General features: G+C 43.1%; 1 pseudogene; it reads right to left on the minus strand.

The window, feature by feature from the left end:
- Window positions 1–13708, minus strand: part of LOC119362829 — an 18717-nt pseudogene extending 5009 nt beyond the window's left edge.
- Window positions 13709–22810: the final 9102 nt, after the last annotated feature.

The following is a 22810-nucleotide window of genomic DNA, read 5'->3' on the forward strand; positions in this document are numbered from 1 at the left end:
ATTTTCATTAGAGATTTTTCAAGAGGTGGTTAAGTTAGTCTGTGAGAAAGCATCGTTCTATTTTATTATAGTTCAAAAAAGCAGTAGGTGTTAATTGTGCGTTTTGCCACCGCCTTGGGCTTTACTGACCAAAGCGCATGCTTATGCGCAGTTATGCACAGATTAAGCGTAGTTATGCGCAATGCGTTTTGCCAATGCCTAGAGCCTAGGCACGCTTAAGCGCGCGCCTCTTCTAACTATGATTTTGTAGTTGGTTGAACTGTGGGAAATACCCCTTGGTTTTTTTAGAATAAACTTGACTTTCTTTTGCACTAATATATAAATTTTCACGAATAAAAAACAGTGTTGACTTCAGGGGAAAAAAATTGCTATTATAGGTCACTATTCACATTATTTTGGCCGAAGAATTGTTTTTCTTAAAGAAGTCAAAGGGGATTTTCTTTTTGTGGAATTTTTTTCACAAGTACAATGTTAGGTCAAGTTTATTTCAAAAATATTTTCAGAATTTTTTGATTTTTTATTTATTTATTTTTTCAATATAGGGTGTATATACACCCATAGACCAAAAGTTCCCCTCCATTAAACTGTGATGTTTTGTCAGACTTTCTTGCATAGTGGGAAAGAGAGGTGAAAGATGTGGATGAAGTGAACTTTGCATCACCAGCTCCCACTTATAATTCACTCATTTAGTTCAGCTCAAACTAAAGTTACTAAACTGAAACAGGTAGGCTATAAAAATGGATTTTATTTTTCATATGGTATCATGCAAGTATGCAAGAATGTGGTCCCACCGAAGTGTGAGGCACACATAGTTCAATATAAATTAGTCAAAACAGTGGGGTTGTTATGGCGCTGCTAGAAGGAGGGTGCGAGAGGGCCGGCCGGGGGTCTTTTGCCCATGGCTGGACAAGATGGAAGTGATTTCCTTAATTCTTGCTTGATTAGATTGATACATCTCCTCTCTATATATAGAGAGGTTTACTTGACTCCCAAGCAAGGCTTACTTGACCCCTAAGCAAGCGACCCTTATCTCTAATTAACCCTAAGACTAACGGGCCCATTAGGCCCATTACGTACTCTAACACTACACCCCACCTGGACATGCAGCTTGTCCTCGAGCTGCAGCCTAACCAACTTATAACCATGACTCGACGCAACACAAACCTAACACCTAAAAACAAGCCTTTTACATCTCGGCTTGTTTTATTATTCTCAAGCTGAAATGGACTGGGACGCTTTATTTTGGACCCTTAACAAAAAGTGGACACCATCCGCACGTCGGACGCGCACGTGTACAGCCACCTGGATCCCATGGACACCACATGGACCAAAGGAGTGCATGTGTATGGCCACCTGCAAGTGGTCACAAGAGCGACCAGCAGAGGCGCCCTCGCGGCGACGGGCGGTGGAAAACAGTGGTGCTACGCGGTGCGCTCCTGTCAGTGACACCCTGCCTTCTCCCCGTCGGACGGCTGTTGGTCTGCACCGCACAGGGAAGAGTGGAGGGCTTGCGATGGAGAATGACGAGGAGGGGTGCCCCCCCCCAACTGCCGATGTCGCAGACTTTGAGGTCACTGCCCGTGGGGAAAACAGCATGCCCGCCGCCCGTGGGGGAAACCGCATGCCCAAGATCCCCAACGCAGCGGACGAGATCGAGGTCCTTTGCGCAGCGAAGGGCAACTTGGAGGAGCGGCAGCTGCAGACCACGCATCTACCGCACACGCCGACGCGCTAGGAGGCCGCGCGCAGCAGCCTGCAGCCTCACCGCCGCCGACACGTAGCGATCCAAGACGGAAGCGGTGATGGCGACGGCGGGGACTTGATCTGCTGGATGTGGACGCCCTGGGATGGCGACGACGCTGATGGGAACGAGGTCGTCGCAGTCCCGTCGTAGGGCATCCCATACTGGGCGGCGGAGCAGACCGGCGGTGGCTGCTGCAGCTGTAGCGGCTGCTGCGGTGTCGCGCCGGGCGCGGCGGAGGCCGCCAGGAGCGGCGGCTGCCACTGCAGCCAGGGCTGGGCGGTGGTGGCGATGGATGGCAGCTGCAGTGGCCCGGCGAGCGCGGCGAAGGCCGCTTGGTGCGGCGGCTGCCACTGCAGCCACGACGGCGCGGGGGCGGCGATGGGCAGCCCAGCCGGGTGCAGCCCGTAGGACACGGCCAAGAACAAGTGGATCTCCTGGACCACCTGGGTTAGGTCCTGCAGCACCCCGGACACCTCCTCCAGGGTGAGGACGGCGGGGACGGGCACGACGGAGGAGCGGTGCGACGGTCGTGGTGGTCGCCGGAGGCGACGAGGTGACCGGCAGCGAAAGAGACGGGCTTGGCGGCGGTGAAGACATGATCGAACCAAAGCTAGCTGATACCAAATTGTTATGGCGCTGCTAGAAGGAGGGTGCGAGAGGGCCGGCCGGGGGCCTTTTGCCCACGGCCGGGCAAGATGGAAGGGATTTCCTTCTTAATTCTTGCTTGATTAGATTGATACATCTCCTCTCTTTATATAGAGAGGTTTGCTTGACTCCCAAGCAAGGCTTACTTGACCCCTAAGCAAGCGACCCTTATCTTTAATGAACCCCAAGACTAACGGGCCCATTAGGCCCATTATGTACTCTAACAGGGGTGTCTACTTCAGCTAGCCAAGTTATGATACTCAATTTGGAACCAAAAACTGGCAGCAAGTGGGCAGTTCATGACAGTTTTATCAAGTCTGGTCTTATTAGAGTAGCTAAGAAGACAATCTACAAATATCTCATTTAGTTACCTCAATTACAGTGGCCAGGTAATCAAGCACTGCTGGAATTTTGGCATCAGCCGAATCATTATAGATCTGCAATTAGGCATGAAATATGAGCACTGATACCAATAATAAATCACTTTAAGAGATTGAAAATACAAGCATGTGATAGTAAATGATATAACAAGAACTGTGGAGAGAATTATTTATTCTATTTCAAATGCATGTTCTCAATGTATCTTCATGTTAGGCGCATATAAGAATATTAAATATAAAGATATGGCATAAAAATATGTTCCAAGGTATTAGCTTCACCACATTAAAAAAGGAAAAATATGACCTCAATAAAGGAAGAAAATATGGTAAAATCTATGAATTTACTAACGACGAACCTAAAACCCTATCCCTGTGTTGAATTGCTCCTAATATTGGATGAATGAAGATGAAAGTCGAAATCAAGTCTAACAGATAACACTGTAAATCAAGTCTAACAAATAACACTGTAACTGCATGCTATTAAATGCAGATAGAAAAAGAATTAACTATCCTCATGCAAAGCAATGCAGTTGAGCTGCATCAATTGTTGCATCAAATAGGCATCAGTTATATATAAATTATATAAAAAATTAACTATTTAATTATCATAAAGTTGCTCCTAATATGGGCTAAGATAAAAATGCAGAAGTACCTACCAAAAAAACTGCAAAAGTATCTATTAATTTGTCATTCCACATTCTAAGGCAAAAACTTCAACTAGAAAAATAAAAACGCAATTGTAAATAGTACTCCCTCCGTTCCAAAATATAGTGCTTCCTCTATCCCCGTGCTTCAACTTTGACCATAAATTTAACCAACGAGACCGACTGCAGCGGGAGCAAAAGTTGTACCAGTGAATTCGTATTCAAAAGAAGTTTTCAATTATATAATTTTTTCTCCCGCCGCAGTCGGTTTCGTTGGTTAAATTTATGGTCAAAGTTGGACCTCGGGAAGCGTGGGCGCACTATATTTTGGAATGGAGGGAGTATCTCTTCACATGCCTAGAAAAAAAGTAAATCAAATACGGCAACAGTGCATTTTTCCTCTATTTTATGCGGCTTAGTTTACTAAGTTCACAACAGAAAGGTAGAATGTTTCAAGTTCATCAAGAAAAAAATTCAAAAAAAAGTTCATCAAGAAAATGATGACCAACTTTAGAAGTTTAGAGTAGCATACAGGCATACAACATATACATATTCAGATTACCTTATTGATAATATTCTTTTGATTAAATTTCAGAGAGTCGATCATCTCCTGTGAGTCACATGACTGCATTTTGATCTTGACAGTCTCCAACTACAAAAAGACAAACCACATCATGACTCTGGCACTAGAATATTACCTTATCATATAATGATCTAACCATAAAACGATGGACTAATCTATCATATATAATATATCTCTTTTCTTTATTAAAAGACGAAGCTTAACTATTTAAAACATCCATATATGGTTGACAACAAATAGTACGCAACGAAGAGACCCATAACATTTTTGTTAGCTTCACTTGAGAAAAAGATCATAAAGTTTCAACTTCAATAATTTCTGGTGTATAAATCAATCATAAAGTTTTTACTTTGATAATTTCTGGTATATATGAATCAAATGTCTCACTGGATAATAAAATAAGTAGAGAGGACAGGCTGTCCCAGCACCCATATAAAAGCTCTTCATTAATCCAAAGAATTAAGTCCAACAATCAAACAATGTGGGTAGAAGTACCGGCGCGTTGAGCTACCAAGAAGTGATTACAAGTTTTCATATGCTATGACTACAAGTCTACAGGGTATCATTCGCAGGAAAAGATAGTACATTAAAGTAATACTAACATACTGTACCTCACGAAAAAGAGCGCGGATATGTTTCATCTCTTTCTCACTTAAGTCTAGAAAGACCTGAAAAGATTGGCAACATGCAAACATTAGGTATAGATGTTAAAGGAATACATACAAGATCGATACAAAATCTTATTTCACTGGTAGTCAAGGTTCCACATATTCTGTATAGATAAATAAGAAAAATTGAGCATTTAAAAGAGACAACCAAGTCAACAGAAGAAGGCCCAGAAACAATTGGAGTTGGTGATTAACAGATCTCATGCAAATCATTCTGAATTGTTTATCGTAAACTTTGATGTAAGGCAAAATGAAATTTTGTAGATACAGTAAGTTCAGTTCTGTTTTTCATCTTTATCTCGGAAATAAACCCAATGAGGTTACCTGTTGCCTACGCTTAACAGGCAACTCCGAAAGAACATCTTTCTTCAACCTGCGTATCATGACAGTTGCTTTCATCAAATTATGCAGCTCCTCATGATTGCTAGCGCCTTGATATAGCCCAAAATACCCCTGGGAAAGAATCACAGTAAATAGTCATAATTGGTGACAGAAAATGAAGAAAGCAATTTCGTTAAGCTAGTACTTACACCTTTGCAGTATCTAGTGCCATATTCATTTACATTCTTGTAGACAGTAGGATATAACGCCTGGAGCTGCAAAAGTAGAGAATTAGTTGCTTCTCTACGGTGGAAAATTTCCTGTCGTCAAGTATGTGCAACTAAATCTCAAAACAGCCTGTACCTGAGTAAACAACTCGATGGGGCGAGATAAGGCAGGCGTTCCACTTAGCAAAACCACATATTGGGCTTTCTGTGAGTATGAAGTCACAATTGATTAATTTTGTTGATATTGTCATGTAATTTATCTTTTAGTACGCTGTAATTAGGCAAGAAATTGATCGATGGAATGAAACCCGAGAAAGCACAATACATCCTAAGGAACTGGTGGCATTAACGGGAAAAAAATATTCAAGGTCACAGCATGTACTCTCTCCATTTCACTGTAAATTTGTTCACACCCCACCATGCACCCAGACCAAGGAAGCACCAAGTCTAAGAAACATTTAATGAGAGAAATGACCGTGCATAGCCCCAACTAAGTGACACACTACAGCTACTTAACAATAATCTAAAATGTTTTAGTATGATAGAGAGCAGCAACATTGCAATAACTATACACATAATTCCCTCGATGGATGAACAATTGGAGACAGAGACATGAGACCCTCGAGGTCATGGACAAATGTAGCAAAACGAAAGAAGTAAATTCTAATGAATGTTTGGAAATTCTGGTCATCAGAAGGGCTAGTATGAAATAACTAGGCAAGAACACCAAATGATCAAACTGTGAGCGGCATTTGGTTGGGATAAAGTGATGCAAACTACCCAAATTTATCCAACCTATTCAACCAAATTAAACTGTAACAACGTATACAAAGAAATTTCTGCTCCAGAAATAAAACTCGTTCCCCCATAAGAGACATCAAACCTGCAGAACAGGAAGTGAAGCGATTGTTCTCTTCGCTTGGCCATTCTTCAGGAAGTGTGACTCATCAGCTATAACTATCTGAACGAAAATCATTCAAAAGCAAGTATAAATGGATTATGAATAGCAATATTCTGAGTTCATGGTAATTAGGACACAATTACGATAGAGGTCAGGTTGCTATATTCACAATACAGAGTGAAGCGAATATCCATATGATGGGGGTACAATGGAACATGTTTATCCTTTTATTTTCCATTGGCAAGAAACCTAATTGATGTGCTTGCATACGGAAGCACCAACCAGAGTCAACAAATGCATCATCACAAAATGGAACTTATCAGTTTCTTCGCAAGGTTTAGATGGAACTCATTTGTCAGTCCCATAGGTGAAACCTCAATCCCTTAAGTACTCCTGATTTAATGAATTGGGGTAAATTATAATTAATGCTGCCAAGAGGCTACAGTGCTCTCAATACAATAAAATTCTTGAGACATCAAATACATTGGTTGCTCTATTCGATGCTAAATAGCGTCCCTAAAACAATAACTAAAAAAATCTTTATAAAAGCAGTCTTTCATCTACATGCACGGCCTTTCCCGTCTACTTGAAATCTGTGTAATCATGCGCATTACTTCAGTGTAAGTGCAAATGCTGGATGCAGGATTATGCCTGCAATCAATCATATGGCTGGGTGCCGTGTCAGTCATTTGGTGAAAGAATTAAAGTTTCATACTCGAATAAGTTATTTTGCAGCTATGGCAGGCTGTGCAGCACACACACCACCCTCTCCAACGAGCCAGACCAGCTGATCTGGAAGTGGTCTGCCAATGGCACCTACTATGCAAACCAGGATCAATGCTGGACCGCTGATAGGCTTACTTGCCATGGACTCCAGCACCATCCCCGCTGCCTCACCAAGTCCCGGAAACTATACAGCATCTGCTGCTGGACTGCCCCTTCGCCTGCCACACCTGGCATGAAATCCTAGCTTGGCTCAGAATGACGATCCATGCACCAAACCATGAAGCTACACTAATGGATTGGTGGCTGTGTGCAAAACAGGACACGCCAACGCTGCAACGCAAGGGTCTGGCATCTATCACCCTTCTCGTGCCTTGGATGATCTGGAAACACCGGAACGAGTGGTCTTCGAGGGTGCCCAACCTTCAATCGCTACACTAGTTGGCATGATCAAAGACAAGGCCTCCTCCTGGGCAAAGGCTGGCGCTCGAGGGCTGAGGGTTGTACTGCCCTCAAACTGGGATGTTCCTTAATTTTCTTTCATCTTTTTTGTACCCTGCACCTCCTCGGAGGATTGTAACTGAACTTTTGCCTTTTCAATGCAAAGAAAGGCAAAGGTATTTTGCTTTTTCTAAAAAAAAAACAAGTTATTTTGCAAGAAATCTGTGCTGTTGGTTCATGTGTTCAGTTGCTAAATGGTAAACAACAGCCTGTGTACTGGGAAGTAGGAACACATTCTGTGGAAATTTAAAATCACACAGCCCATATCCATGAATGAAACAGAAGATTAGATGAATCCATACCTTAAAATCCAAGTCCAGAAGAGTGCTTTGTATCTTGGGGACTACATCATAAGATATGACATTGAACAACCCATCCAAGTGAAAATCTCCTTTGGTATTTGAATACACCAATCTGAATCCTGCCTTATTTGATCCTCCAGTTTGTGGTAACACCACCTGAAAAAAATGTTGTTGATATCCATGGATAGAAGGAAATAAGATGTATATAGTCTGTTTCCTTAAGATTTGTCTAGCTATGTAAATTTACTTCCGCAACAAATTCCAATTATCAAAAAACTTCCGTATGATATGAACTACTCCCTCCGTTTCTAAATAGAAGTCTTTTTAGAGATTTCAATACGGACATATATAGATGTTTTTAGAGTGTAGATTCACTCATTTTGCTTTGTATGTAGTCCATATTGGAATCTCTAAAAAGGCTTATATTTAGGAACGGAGGGAGTATTAATTTGCAGTACAACTACCATAAATGTGGTTTAGTTGGGAACTGCTCATGGTTTAACAGTTCCTTCATTTCTTCAGCGAGTGACACCATCAACTGTAGCAACTTATCACCTTGTGTGATACTAGAATTTGCAAACAATAGAGCACTAGACTACACAAAACGTGGGAGTAACATCAGCTTCTTATAGCCAGTGCTTTGAAGATAATTTTTTTATAATCTGATGCTACAGTCTATTCATGTTCGTCTGAATGGCATAAGAAGTTAAAAACACTTCAAAGAAAGTGCAGGGTGAAAAGTAAAGAGTTAAATTTTGTTCACGTAGGAAATGAAATATTGGAGCAACATATGTTCAGAAAATATGGCCTTACATTAAGAGATGGTTATGATTATGCTCAAATATGGTTAAGGGGAAGAATATGAATAGATGTTCAACATAGTAAAAAAAAGTGTCCATCCTTGTTCACCTGACCACGCAAATCAACCTATCATTGAAGGAAACAAACATGCAAGACGTATGATGTTTTTTCTATGTGCCACAAGATCATGTCCAATAGAAATAAGGGGCAGATTCGCTGTGGAAAGAATTTGACACAAGTACATTTCCTGGTAAACCAGAAATGGGGAAAGGGATTTAGAACAATTATGAAAATCTAGTTAAGAATATTTATGATCAAGCAATTGATGTAGGTCAGTAGGTGAGAGATTTTAAGAGCAACCAATCCGAAAGAAGTGTTTACACTGAAAAAAAAAGAGGATATACCAAGATATCTTCCGTAGGGATGTTAAGCCACTGCTGAATCATCTGTTATAATCGCAAAGCAGCAAATTCAAATCCCCCTTGAGGATAAAGGAAACTGCTGTTCAAATATAAATATGAGTTTTACAAGTAGGAGATACTTACAGAAGCCCAATGTAATCGCAATGAAGATGGAGAGATAACAAGAACTGGCCAGGCATCATGAAGGCAAGAAGCAACAGCAATTGCCTACATAGAGAAAAGGCAACAAAAACAATGCCTGAAAGATTTGACGTTGTTGTCTTGTGCATTTTCGCTCGCCAGGTTTGAAAGTTACTGACTGCATGCTGCCGAGCAAAACGAATGACACAAATCCTTCCCCTGGGCGAGACAGTCATGTGCATCTGTATGTGTGGCGATCCTTTGCTATTTTTTCAGGGTGTGTGGGTGTGGCGTGCGTTTGGGGCGGGGGTATTTTTGCCCCCCCCCCCTCTCTCTGTAGTTTTTTTTCATCTTAATGAAATAATACGGAGGTCTCCTGCGTGTTGTAGAAAAAGAAGTGATGATGGTCCACAGAGAATGTATAAATTACCTGCAATGTCTTTCCAAGACCCATTTCATCTGCTATCAGCACTCTGCCCCCATGTTGCAAAGCGAACCTACAATAACGAGAAAGAAAGGGTACAACGTTCAACTATGGGAAGGTACCACGGACCTTTAGTTCTTTTCAGCCAAATCCAAATATGCTGAGTTCTTGGGGACCAAATAAGCAACTTACATCCCATTTTACAACCTAATAATGTTACAACCCAAGTAATAGATGTTGACGGGTACCCTCAGCACCATACTGTGATGGCATGACCAGGAACCATGAAGGTGTCAGTGGTACACAGGGAGGTAAGACGTACGTAGACTGGGGACGGACGAAAGCAGCCAGGATTTCAGGCAGTGGCGAAGCCACACATGAGCTGTGTAGTCCATTGACTACACAACTTTTTGCAAGAAACGTCCTACAACAAATAGACATCATGCAAAAAAGTCCTACAAATGTATGCTCCTGACTACACAAGATTCAATTGACTACCCATGATTGAATACCTGGCACAGCCACTGATTTCAGGATCAATTTCTTGCTTAATCTATTAGGCCTAGTATATGATTGATGTGTCACTGCCTAGTCTTGATTAAGGGCCATGGTTATCTGCTACATTTAACATCCTATAACTGTACGACAACTAAGTGATTAAGTTCAACATTACACCACATGTATGAATCTAAGAAAAGACATTTCCCACTGTTATGAGCAAGGATGTTGGATATACCTGACCCCGTCACGCTGAAAGGGCATAAGCTTCGACTCAACATCCGCTGGAATCTTGTCATACAAACCTTCCGCAAAACAAAAACAATAAAAAGAACAGTTAGATTAGCATTTTAGGAGAAAAATAGAGAAATGATTAGGCAATGGAAGCCTCACAGCTGAACGCAAGACCTATCTGGGAAAATTAAATGTTTGCACAGGTCATTTGGATTTACACCTATGTGATACTGTTGAAGAAATATTTTACTTCTGCATAGTTTATTATGTACTTCCTCTGTAAATAAATATAAGATGTTTTAGATCTCTAAAATAGTGATCTAAAACGTCTTATATATGTTTACAGAGGGAGTATCTAACTGGACTAGAGGTTACTAGAAAGTAACACAGGTCTTAATATCTCAAGTGCATGTAATTTTGTCCGTTCAAACAGCATCTTAGCAACGAGCGGATGAAAAAACATAAGCATGTGGTGTTTCCAATGTTTACTTTAGAAATTTAGATACCTCGAAGATCTTTGGCAGCTAAAGCAGCAGCAAAAGCCCGCTGAACTAACGGGTCCAATTTTTGAACCTGACAGGTAAGTAAATGTACATGTTATGGTCAAAAATGAATTGTCTCTAGATGCACTACCAGCATAAAATAAAAACATCCAAATAACAACCAATTTGGTGGATCCAGGAACCAACAGGTTATTATTCACAGGCCAGAAACTGTTAGTTACTCTTGCTTGAGGTGTAGAAAAGGCTCCAATTGCACAGACGACAGCACACTGAGGCCTATGTCTTGGGCCTTGTGGCTATGGAGTTCTTTTTTCCGAGAAATTGAAAATACAAGCTTCCCAAAGTACCTTGAAATAACAAGAATAGTGGACCGCGCACACCAATGGCCTCACAAACAATAATACTTGACACTTTTGACTTTTCAAAGTCTGTGAGATGCTACTTACAAACTTTCGCCACTAATTTTTACAACTTTACATTAAGATGTGCTAGTAGAATTATGACTTTACAGAAAAATAACCAATCTAATGGTATATTCCGTATATAGCCAACCTAGATTTAAATTCATTTCCAGTCAAACTTTAGAAGTCTAATTCTAGGATGTCAGGTAAAACCAACAGGGGTAGTATTTTCTTCAACAACATCTAAAAAACTTGTATTATATATTCTCAACCCCAGAAGCTAATAAACATCATGAGAATGACTCAGTCGCTGAGTAGGAATGAGCAGTTCAGCCAACCAGTCAATAAGGCAATAGAACAAATTCAACGAAACAAAATAGAAGATCACTACTAGAAACAGCAACAAAGCTATTCAAAGTGCACAAAATAACTGTTACCTCAACAACTAATCCAGGTACAGCATGAAGAACTTCCTCCGCTATTGATAAAGATGTCGGAGGGAACATCCACACCCTAAGAATTTCACAAACCGAACCAAGAATAAGTTATGTGTTTTACATAAGGCATCAAACTTTACTATGCTATAGAAAACATCTGGTGAAACTGTCAAGTAACAGAATAAGGGAACCTTTCTTTTCCATTCCAGCTAGCTTTCGGGATCTTGTGAAATGCATCCACGAGTTTCTGAGAGAGAAACGGGAAAAAGAAAATATATTGTAGACAATATAATTCTGTGGCAACTGATTAAAGATTTGGCCGCTGATGATAAAGGCAAAATGAGATGTATAGATATGTTAGGCAATAAGGGAAATGTACCTGGTGATAGGGGAACTTCGCTGCAATCACACCACTAGAATGAAGGAAAAGATGTATAGATATCTTAGGCCAGCTGCTCTGACTATTATTCACTTCAATGACAATTGAAAGGAAGAATGAGATGGGCCACAATTCATGTTAGAATAAGCAGAAAACGTACAGAATGTTGTATACCTGCATTTGGTTGACTAAGCCGAGAAGGTGAAAGTGATTCTGCCTGAAAAATAATGAAGGAATAATAAGGAATAGTATAGAGATTTCCTTTGTCAGCAAGATGGAAGTTGGTAATGTAACACAAAATAGATAAATTTCTGCTTCCATCGACATGTATATCTCCATAATCAACTCAAAACAACGGAATCGCAGATGAGGCCATTAATAGAACAATTCCAAATATCCAACCTCTGAAGAACGAAGAACGCATTTTTCATTGCATGCCCCAAAGGCTATCAAAGTATTGTGTGCAGTTCAAAATAAAATGCTGACAGTATCTGCATCAAGATTTATCATGATGGGCAACTCAAAACAACAGAATAGCAAATGATACTCCTAAAAATGTCCAACGCTCTGAATAATTAAGAATGAATTGTTCATTGCATGCCCCAAAGGCCATCAAAGTATCGCATGCAGTTTTACAAAAAATGTTGACTATAGCTGCGTCAAGATTTATCTCATGTTTAGAAATTTGTATCAGCTTATTTCCAAAATTACCATCTTTTGACAAGACAAGTTGTACTTAACAAGGCTTCCAAACCACAGAATTTCAATTGTCAATGCAACAGTCAGCAAGAGAAACTGAAATGCGCTTGAAAAAAAAATGTTAACTACAGCCATCTAAGTTTGTTCCAGACCACCAAACCCAGACCATTGGACACCCAAACTTCCAAGTCATGGTTCAAAGGTGCTAGATACTCCCTCCGTCCCAAAATAAGTGTCTCAACTTTGTACTAGCTCTAGTACAAATTTGTACTAAGCTCAAGACACTTATTTTGGGACGGAGGGAGTAGTTCTTTACCAAAAAGATGGAATCAAATACCTTGAACATTTCAAACTTAATGCTGAAATTATGATATGCACAAAAAGGTGAGCCTAAAAAGTAAAAACCAACGTCCAAATTCAACATACTTCATACAGAAAGCTTAGTTTCTCTTAAATCTATAAACTACAAAGAATAAAGAAAATTTCGTTGACAGATTTACCACAATACAAACGCATTAAACTAAACCCCTAGCACATTTCCGACCAAATCACCAACCCACGAATCTTGGGCAAGAACATGTCGATTTCTTTCAAGAAATCACTACTGCATTCACGAAAGCTAGGTAAAAGAAAGAAGGGGATTTACCACGGTGAACAGTACTGCATTCACGAAATGGCCCGTCATTCCAAATTCATTGGACATTGCAGCAACAAAGATTTCCAATTTTCCGTGTCACGCACAAACCCAATCCCTAGTATTCAAACAATAAACTGCCAAAAAAATACCTCTCCCAAACAGCAAAAGAACAGAGGAAACCCTAACCTTGCCGAAGCGAGACTCCAGGGAGACCCTGGAGGCGGGGTGCTCGTTCCTGAGCGGCGAAGAGAGCGTGGCCGCCGGCGATAGGGCGCGGTTGGGGAGCGGCGAGATTGCGGGGGCGGCGGAGGCGGCGGAAGAGGAAGCCTTGCGCTCCGCAATCGCGCGGTAGGCGTCCTGCTCGAGCTTGTCGTACTGCTCCTCGCTTAGGCCCCAGTCGTCGTCGTCTAAGCCGCCCCAGCCGCCGGCGCCGCCTAGGCCCGCCATTTTCAGGCGGGCGTTTTGGGAGGGAGCTGTTTTGGCAAGGGAGAGGGTCAGAGGGGGGGAAAGGGAAGTAGGGCGTCTCAAACGGCGGTGCTCAACGGCGGGATCCCGATATAGAGGAAAGGAAAACAAGTCTTTGCAAAATACGTCTACATACATCTCTTTTATCCATTTTGATGACAATTATTTCCGAACGGAGGGAATAGTATATTTAGCATGTTTTCATTTTAGGGCATCTCCAACTATCGACCCCAACCCTCCGCAAGCATCCCAAACGGTCCGGACATTGTAAGCCATCCAATGGATCGTGCGTTTATCCGTGGATCAGTTCACGTGTCTGTTTTCCCGTAAACTGGATAAATCAAATAACTTTGCAACATAAAACTGAGGCAGGGACCGCGCATTTGAAGTTGGGCGCACTGTTTCCACGGTAAAAATAAAACTCTCTCAACCCTATCCTCTATCATCCCGTCACTCTTCACCTCAATTTTCCCCTTTGTTTTGTCACCGTCGCCGGTAGAGTACCGGAACAGGTAAAAGAGCATGGTGCCTCCATGTTTGGTTTTGGTAATTGATGACAATCCATGTGGATTAATGGTTGTCTTGAGCTATATTTGAAGGGTTTGTCCATAGACATTTTTTTAAGTCCATTAGTTGGTTTCAAGGGGATTATGTAATGACCAAGGTGCTATTCAAGGACTTATCCAAAGATTGATCAATGTGTGAGTTGAGCCTATTGAAAGCATGTCTTGAAGAAGAAGATTGTGTGAACATTCATGTTTACCTTCAAAACATCATCTTTATGGAGAGAAGATAAGGTACAAAGTTGGTCAAGACAAAGTACAAGAGTGGATTCAAGTTGATCAAGACAAAAAGCGTAGAAGATGTGCCGAGTGAAATCAAGGGATCTCATTATATGGTAAGCATTGTCCATTACGTTTTGTGTACTAACCCATGTGAAAGGACATGTGGTGTCCCCATGTGTGGTTTTGGTAATTGATGACAATATCTATGGACTAATGGTTGCCTTGAGTTATATTTGAAGGGTTTGTCCATAGGCTTTTCTTGGAGTCCATTTGTTGGTTTCAAGGAGAGTTTGTGATGACCAAGGTGCTATTAAGGAATTATTCAAAGATTGGTCTTATGAGTATTGAGCTTATAGCAAGCATGTCTTGAAGAAAAAGAGTGTGTGATCATTCATGTTTACCTTCAAGACATCATCCAAATGAAGAGAGTTGGAAAGATTCAAGCTTGATCAAGACTAAGTCAAAGAATGAATCAAGTTGATCAATACACAAAGCATAGAAGATGTACCGAGAGGGATCAAGCGATCCCATGGTATGGTAAGCATGGTCAATTACGCTTTGTGTACTAACACATGGTCTTCGTGAGAGTTCTTTGTGGGGTTAGGTTGCAGTGTGCAAGTTCAAGTAGGATCATCACGAAGAGATCATATGCTTGAAGCTTGCCGTCCATTGTGGCGACAATGGACTTGTGAAGATGTGCAGAAGAGTGGCTCACCCATAGTGGAGTATGGGGGAGCAATCTACTAGTCTTCATCGAGCCAACGCAATCAAGAAAGGTGGTCCATCTTGAGGAGGAGAAGATCGTCATCATCTAGCTCAAGTGGATCATGTGCAAGGCAAAGGTTTGCCCTTGATAGGTTTTCTATTTTACCAGTCTCACGGTAGTTGTGGGAGACCGGGTTATAGGATCGATTGACGTACTATCAAGGGGGGCTCTCGATGAGTTGGTTGATCGTATCGTTCGTAGAGAGCTCAAACCATTGCATCCTTGCATCATCTTTATTGGTTCTTGTTTGGTTCTTCTCCTTGTGAGATTTGGAGCTTATGGTAATTTTTATGACAAGCTCGAGTTCATCGAAAACGGAGTTCACTTGCATCTTCTATGATGTTTTCGATGTTGGAGGGTATGCCGGTTCTTCTCTGTTGGAGGTTTCGCTCCTTTGTTTGTTAGGCATACCTCCCCTGCCTCTTCTTTGATGCTACTCGTTGTCTTGTATCCAACAAGCTTGAGTTTGCTCAATTCGGAGCTCATATGAAGAAGTTATGGCTTTTCTGTTTTTCTCCCTGCTCTGGTCTGAGCGGTAGTACCGCGGGCCGGAGCGGTAGTACCGCTTGGGTGCTATAAGCGGCAGTACCGCTCCACAGCGGTAGTACCGCTTGTAGCCCGAGCCGTAGTACCGTTGCGGTTTCGTGCTAGTGCCGCCTCGATTCGAGGGCTCGTTTTTCGTGTCGGACTTTCCGGTACCAGCTGCGGCAGGAGTGGCGGTAGTACCGCTCCGGAGCGGTAGTACCGCGAGGAGGAGCGGTAGTACCGCTTAGGCTGTTAAGCGGTAGTACCACTGGCCTAGCGGTAGTACCGCTCTCTACGGGACTGGTAGGGGGGGTAACGTTTGGATTTTTCCCCTCCTATAAAAGGGGGTCTTCTTCCCCAATGAACATTATCCTTTAAGCTCGTGTTCTCCCCCCATTGTTGACCTTCTTCGAGCTTGCTAACTCTCAATCCCTCCATGGATTCTTGCTAGTTTTTGAGGGAAAAGAGAGAGGAGATCTAGATCCACATTTCCACCAATCACTTTCTCCTCTATGTGAGGGGAACCCCTTGGATCTTGATCTTGGAGTTCTTGGTGTTCTCCTTCTTGTTCTTCCTCTCTTTTTCCTCCCTAGCATTAGTTGCTTCGGTGGGATTTGAGAGAGAAGGACTTGGGCACTCCGTGTGCCCTTGCCATTGCATTTGGTGCATCGGTTTGAGTTCTCCACGTGATACGTGGAAGTTACAAGTTGAGAAGCTTATTACTCTTGGGTGTTTGGGCACCCTAGAGCTTGTTCCTCTTGGGTGCCTTGGTGCCCTAGACGGTTGGTGGTGTTCGGAGCTCAATCATTGTGGTGTAAAGCTCCGGGCAAGTGTCGGGGTCTCCAATTAGGCTGTGGAGATCGCCCCGAGCAATTTGAAGGGTACCGGTGACCGCCCCCAAGGGTTGCCAAAGTGTACGGGTTCGGTGACCGCCCCCAAGGGTCGCCATTTGTACGGGTTCGGTGACCGCCCTCAAGGGTCCCTTAGTGGAATCACGGCATCTTGCATTGTGCGAGGGCGTGAGGAGATTACGGTGGCCCTAGTGGCTTCTTGGGGAGCATTGTGCCTCCACACCGCTCCAAACGGAGATTAGCATCCGCAAGGGTGTGAACTTCGGGATACATCGTCGTCTCTGCGTGCCTCGGTTATCTCTTACCCGAGCCCCTTTACTTATGCACTTTACTTTGTGATAGCCATATTGTTCTTTGTCATATATCTTGCTATCACATAGTTGCTTATCTTGCTTAGCATAAGTTGTTGGTGCACATAGGTGAGCCTAGTTGTTGTAGGTTTTGTGCTTGACAAATTAACCGTTAGGTTTATTCCGCATTTGTTCAAGCCTAAACCGTAATTATTTTAAAGCGCCTATTCACCCCCCCTCTAGGCAACATCCTCGATCTTTCACCATGGTTCATTTGTGTGGTGGTTCCATGTGGGGTTACGTATCGTATTGTGCAAGTTCAAGTGAAGCATCACGAAGAGATAATGCTTGAAGCTTGTCGTCCATTGTGGTGACAATGGACGTGTGAAAATGTGCCGAAGAGTGGTTCACCCATAGTGGAGTATAGGGGAGCAATCTACTAGTTTTCATCAAGCCAGCGCTATCAAGAAAGGTGGTCCAACTTGAGGAGGTCAAAATCGTCATCATCTAGCTAAAGTGGATTATGCACAAGGCAAAGGTTTGTCCTTGATAGGTTTTCTATTTTACTGGTCTCATGGTGTTAGTTGGGAGACCAGGTGATAGGATCGATAGTCGTACTATCAAGGGGGGCTCTTGAGTGAGTAGCTTGATCGTATCATTCATAGAGAGCTCAAACCCATTGCATCCTTTCATCATCTTTCTTGGTTCTTGTTTGGTGTTTCTCTTTGTGAGCTTTAGAGCGTATGATCATCTTCATGTCAGGCTCAAGTTCATAAAAAGCGGAGTTCATATGCATCTTATATGATGTTCTCGATGATGGAGTTTATGTCAATTCTTCACTGATGGAGTTTATGTCGGTCGCTGTTGGATAGTAATTGTCGTCATCTATCCAACAAGCTTGAGTTTGTTGTACTCGGAGTTCATTTGCAGAAGTTATGGCAGTTCTGGTCTTCTTGCTCCATCTGTTTTGCTTGGGCCATTTTGAAGCTCACTAGCGGTAGTACTGCCCTAGGCAAGAGTAGCATCGCTTGTGCGGTACTTCCATTGTCCAGTGTCGTGGGTACTGCCGCTTGTTTTTGGGCTACTGGACTCATTTTCTCTTCGGCGACAATAGGGCACGGTAGTACCGCTTATAAGCAGTACTACCGACAAGCTACTTCCACTGCTACTTCCACTTTTTTCGTAGCCTATGGACTCGTTTGCCTCTTTGCGGTTGTAGGGCGGTAGTAAGGCGTGGTAGTACCATTTATAAGCGTACTTCCGCCATACTCTGCCCTACCTCCGCTTCTCCCTGTATACTGCAACCCCAGCGGTAGTACCGCTGGGGCGGGGTGCTTCGCCATTGCACCATACTCCAGGAACTTCCGCCCGGGCGGTAGTACCGCTTGTGTGTGTCTAGTGCACATAACGGTTGGATTGGAGGGGGGCTATAAAAGGGGGTCTTCTTCCCCAATGGACCTTATTGTTTGAGCTCGTATTTGCCCCCCATTGTTGACCTTCTTTGAGCTTGTTATCCTCAATCCGTCCAATGATTCTTGCTCCCTTTTGAGGAAAAAGAGAGAGGTGATGACCCACAAGTACAGGGATCGTGGCAGTACTCGAGGGTAGTATTTCACCCAAATTTATTGATTCGACACAAGGGGAGCCAAAGAATATTTATGAGCCTTAGCAGTTGAGTTGTCAATTCAACCACACATGGGAAATTATATTTCTACATCAAAGTGTTTAGTAGCACAGTAGTATGATAGTTTTGATAGTGGCGGTAGCAGTAGCAATAGTAACATGAACAATAATAGTAGCAAATTGTGATGACTGTAACAGCAACAACAACAATAACTTAACAAAGATCAATATGAGAAAAGTGTAGGCATTGGATCAGTGATGGATATTTGTGTTGGATGACATTCATCATGCAACAGTCACAACCTAGAGCGATACACAATAGCTCCAATTCATCAATGTAATGTAGGCATGTATTACGTATTTAGTCATACGTGCTTATAATAAGAACTTGCATGACATCTTTTGTCCTACCCTCCCATGGCAGTGGGGTCCATAAGGAAATCTAAGGGATATTAAGGCATCCATTTAATAGAGAACCGGAACAAAGCATTAACACATGGTGAATACATGAACTCCTCATACTACAGTAATCACCGGAAAGAATCCCAATTATTGTCACCTTGGGGCATGCGGACCATAACATGTAATAGGTGCATACAACTTGCAAGATAGGATCAAAAACTCAAATATATTCATTAAAACATAAAGGGTTCAGATCTGAAACCAGGGCACTCAGGCCATAGTGCCAGTGTCAAAACCGGCGGACCTTGGGTCGGGGGTCCCGAGCTGCGGATCTCGGACCAATGGTAATAGGAGCAAGGGAGACGATGTTTACCCAGGTTCGGGCCCTCTTGATGGAGGTAAAACCCTATGTCCTGCTCTTGTTTATATTAATAGAGATGTATCGCATACAAGCTTGATCTACCTTGTCGTAAGTTATGGTCTAAATCCTAGGGGTATGATGAATGAAAGTATGTTGATGTCCCCTCTACAGGCTAAACCCCTTGGCTTATATACACGTCGGGCAGGGCATCTAGGGTTACATCTCCTGGGGTGCATGGAGGCAGTAGGAGATGTATTGGAGTATACGTCAAGGCTTCGGCAGATGTAGTTTTCATCTCCAGCATGCAACTTTCGGGGTCCACCTTAATAGGAATGAGGGTCCACTAGCCCAGCCTGAGGGCCACAGGCCGACTAGGTTAGTACCCCTTAGTCTAGGACACCGTTAGTAGCCATTGAACTAGTCTTCTATGCCGAAGACGATCTCCTTGATGAAAATAACCTCGGATCCGAGGTCCTTGGCTCGACAGACGAGTTATCCTTCTATAATAGTTCGAAATCCCCTTAAAGGACACCGCAAACAACTCCTTGAAGGAGCGGCGTTCCCCGACTGTGACCTAGCCGAATTCACCCAAAGACGTGGGGTTACTTAACCTTGAAGCCAGCCGCATAGGCGTGAATAGTGCTTTTCTAGCCTGACAACTTTATTGAAGCGACACCTCCCACGACTAGTCAAGCAGTTACTGCACACTCAAAGCATGGCCTGAGGCAATCTTATTGTTGGCGCGTCCCATTGAAATGGAGATCATGCCCATTTTTTAGGGATATCATTAAGATTTTGTTTCTCCCCATACGCACAACGACATCTTTTGCGGGGAGTGGCAATTTTATCGGCACGGCAGAGGGACTCTTGGTCTTTGATAGTCCATATAAGAGTAGAAAGATAGCGAGTTAAGAAAGCCCGCTCTCATTTCCCTTGTTTGCTGCCCTTCAAGCTCCAGCACTCAGATCCAATCTCATCTTTGTTCTTCACCGCGCACCCCAGACTCTACTCTCAACAATGGCCGATGCCAACCACAAGGGGCATTGGGCTGTGATATGTCTCCAACGTATCTATAATTTATGAAGTATCCATGCCATGTTTACAACAATTTTATATGGTTTTGGTATGATTTGAATGGAACTAACCCAGACTGACGTTGTTTTCAGCAGAACTACCGTGGTTTTGTTTTTTGTGCAGAAATAAAAGTTCTCGGAATGGGCTGAAACTTTTTGATGATTTTTTTGGAACAAAAGGGACCCCCGAAACTTCGTGGGAAGGCCAGAAGAGCCACAAGGGCCCCACAAGCCACCAGGGCGTGCCTAGAGCGGTGGTGGCGCCATGGTGGCTTGTGGGTCCATCTTAGCCCATCTTCGCATGAGACTGATGCCAAAAAATCCTATAAATAGATAAACCACCAGAAATAATCCTAGAACTTTGACTCCACTGTCGCACGCCTGTGTACCTTCGAAATACCATTTGGAGCCCTGTTCCAGCACCCTGCTGGAGGGGGAAATCATCACCGGAGGCCATATACATCATCCTGGTGGTCTCCATGACGAGGAGGGAGTAGTTCAACATCGAGGCTAGGGGTATGTACTAGTAGTTATGTGTATGATCTCTCTCTCTCTCTCTCTCTCTCTCTCTCTCTCGTGCTCTTGATTTGGCACAATCTTGATGTATCGCGAACTTTGTTAATATAGTTGGATCATATGGTGTTTATCCCTCCCTATCTTGTTGTGATGAATTGAGTTTTACCTTTGAGGTTTCACTATTATCGGGTTGAATACTTGTTGGATTTGGGAACACTTGATGTATGTCTTGCATATGAATACCCGTGGTGACAATGGGGTATTGTATTGATTCACTTGATGTATGTTGTGGCACTCAACTCGTGGATTCCTGAGGTGACATCACTACAAAAAAATACACTTCCATGATGATACATGTTTGTCACAGCAGGTCACGTTTTCTGTCATGCATGTACATCCATGACGATTTTATGATAAAATCAAGATAGTCATACCTGTGCTGTCGTAGAAGTGTTCCATGACATTACCAAAATTATCATCATGGAAGTGTCCACTTCCATGACGATAAATCACGCGTTGTAGAATTTCTTTCGTCAAGGGTAACCGACACGTGGCATCCATCGTAACGGGTCGCCGTTAAGCTATCGGGTTCCAGTTTGGATTCGATAACCCATTAACAACCCGGACCGATGTGGGTTTTCCACGTGTAAAATTCTAAATGGCCAGAGGAACCACGTGTCGGCTCACCGTTGGGACAGATGTCATCCACTCATTGGACCGAAGGCGCCTATCATATGTGCTACGTCTTGAGCTTGCGTTGGTTTTCCTTGAAGAGGAAAGGGTGATGCAGCAATAGTAGCGTAAGTATTTCCCTCAATTTTTGAGAACCAAGGTATCAATCCAGTTGGAGGCTCCTCAGAAGTCCCACACACCTACACAAACAAACAAGAACTCGCAACCAACGCAATAAAGGGGTTATCAATCCCTTCAAGGCCACTTGCGAAAGTGAGATCTGATAGAGGTAATATGATAAGATAAATATATTTTTGGTATTTTATGATATAGATTGGAAAAGTAAAGATGCAAATAAAAGTAGATTGAAAGCTTATATGATAAAAGATAGACCCGGGGGCCATAGGTTTCACTAGTGACTTCTCTCAAGATAGCATAAGTATTACGGTGGTTGAACAAATTACTATCGAGCAATTGATAGAAAAGCGAATAATTATGAGATTATCTATGCATGATCATGTATATACACTACTAGGGAAACTGTTATACACAGAACTTTAGCAGTAGCGCTTGTTAAAAAAGCTCGCTACTGCTAGACATCAGTAGCGATCGTTTAGAAACCGCGCTACTGCTAATATTCTTATAGCAACGCATTTACCTGTAAAGCGCTACTACTAACAAAAATAAAATGAAATGAAAAACAAATAGAAAAGTAAATGAAAATGAAAGAAATAGAAAAAGGAGAAAGGAAAAATATAAAATGTAAAAAAAATAAACGAAAAAGGAAAAAAAGGATGAAGGAGTAGCAGTAGCGTGTTTGCGGAAACGCGCTATAGCTAACTTAGCTATAACGCGTTTTCCCTAACGCGCTACCGTTACTTTTGACTTAACCCAAAAAACGGTTTCCCCCGGCCCGTCCACCACTTCTCCCTCAAATCCCTCGCCCCACTCTTCGCCGCCGTCTCCCCCACTTCGCCGTCGCCCCCACTTCACCGTCATCTCCTGCCGGCGTCGTCGCTGCGCTCATCCTCACCGCCGCCGCCCGAGGCCGCCCAGCCTCACCACCGCCGCCTCTCGGGCCGCCCTCGACCTCACCGTCGTCGCCCTCGACCTCTCCGCCGTTGCACTCGACCTCACAGCCCCCGAGCCCGCCCAGGAGCGCCGCCTCTCGATCCTGAGCCCGCTCTCACCGCCCCTACCTCCATCGTCGAGCACCTCCCCGCCACCGTCTCTCCCCTCTCTGTAAACCCCCCACCCCTCCCCCACCCCCTCTCTCTCTCAGCCTTT

Source organism: Triticum dicoccoides, chromosome 2B, assembly GCF_002162155.2.
Source record: "Triticum dicoccoides isolate Atlit2015 ecotype Zavitan chromosome 2B, WEW_v2.0, whole genome shotgun sequence".
NCBI lineage: Eukaryota > Viridiplantae > Streptophyta > Magnoliopsida > Poales > Poaceae > Triticum > Triticum dicoccoides.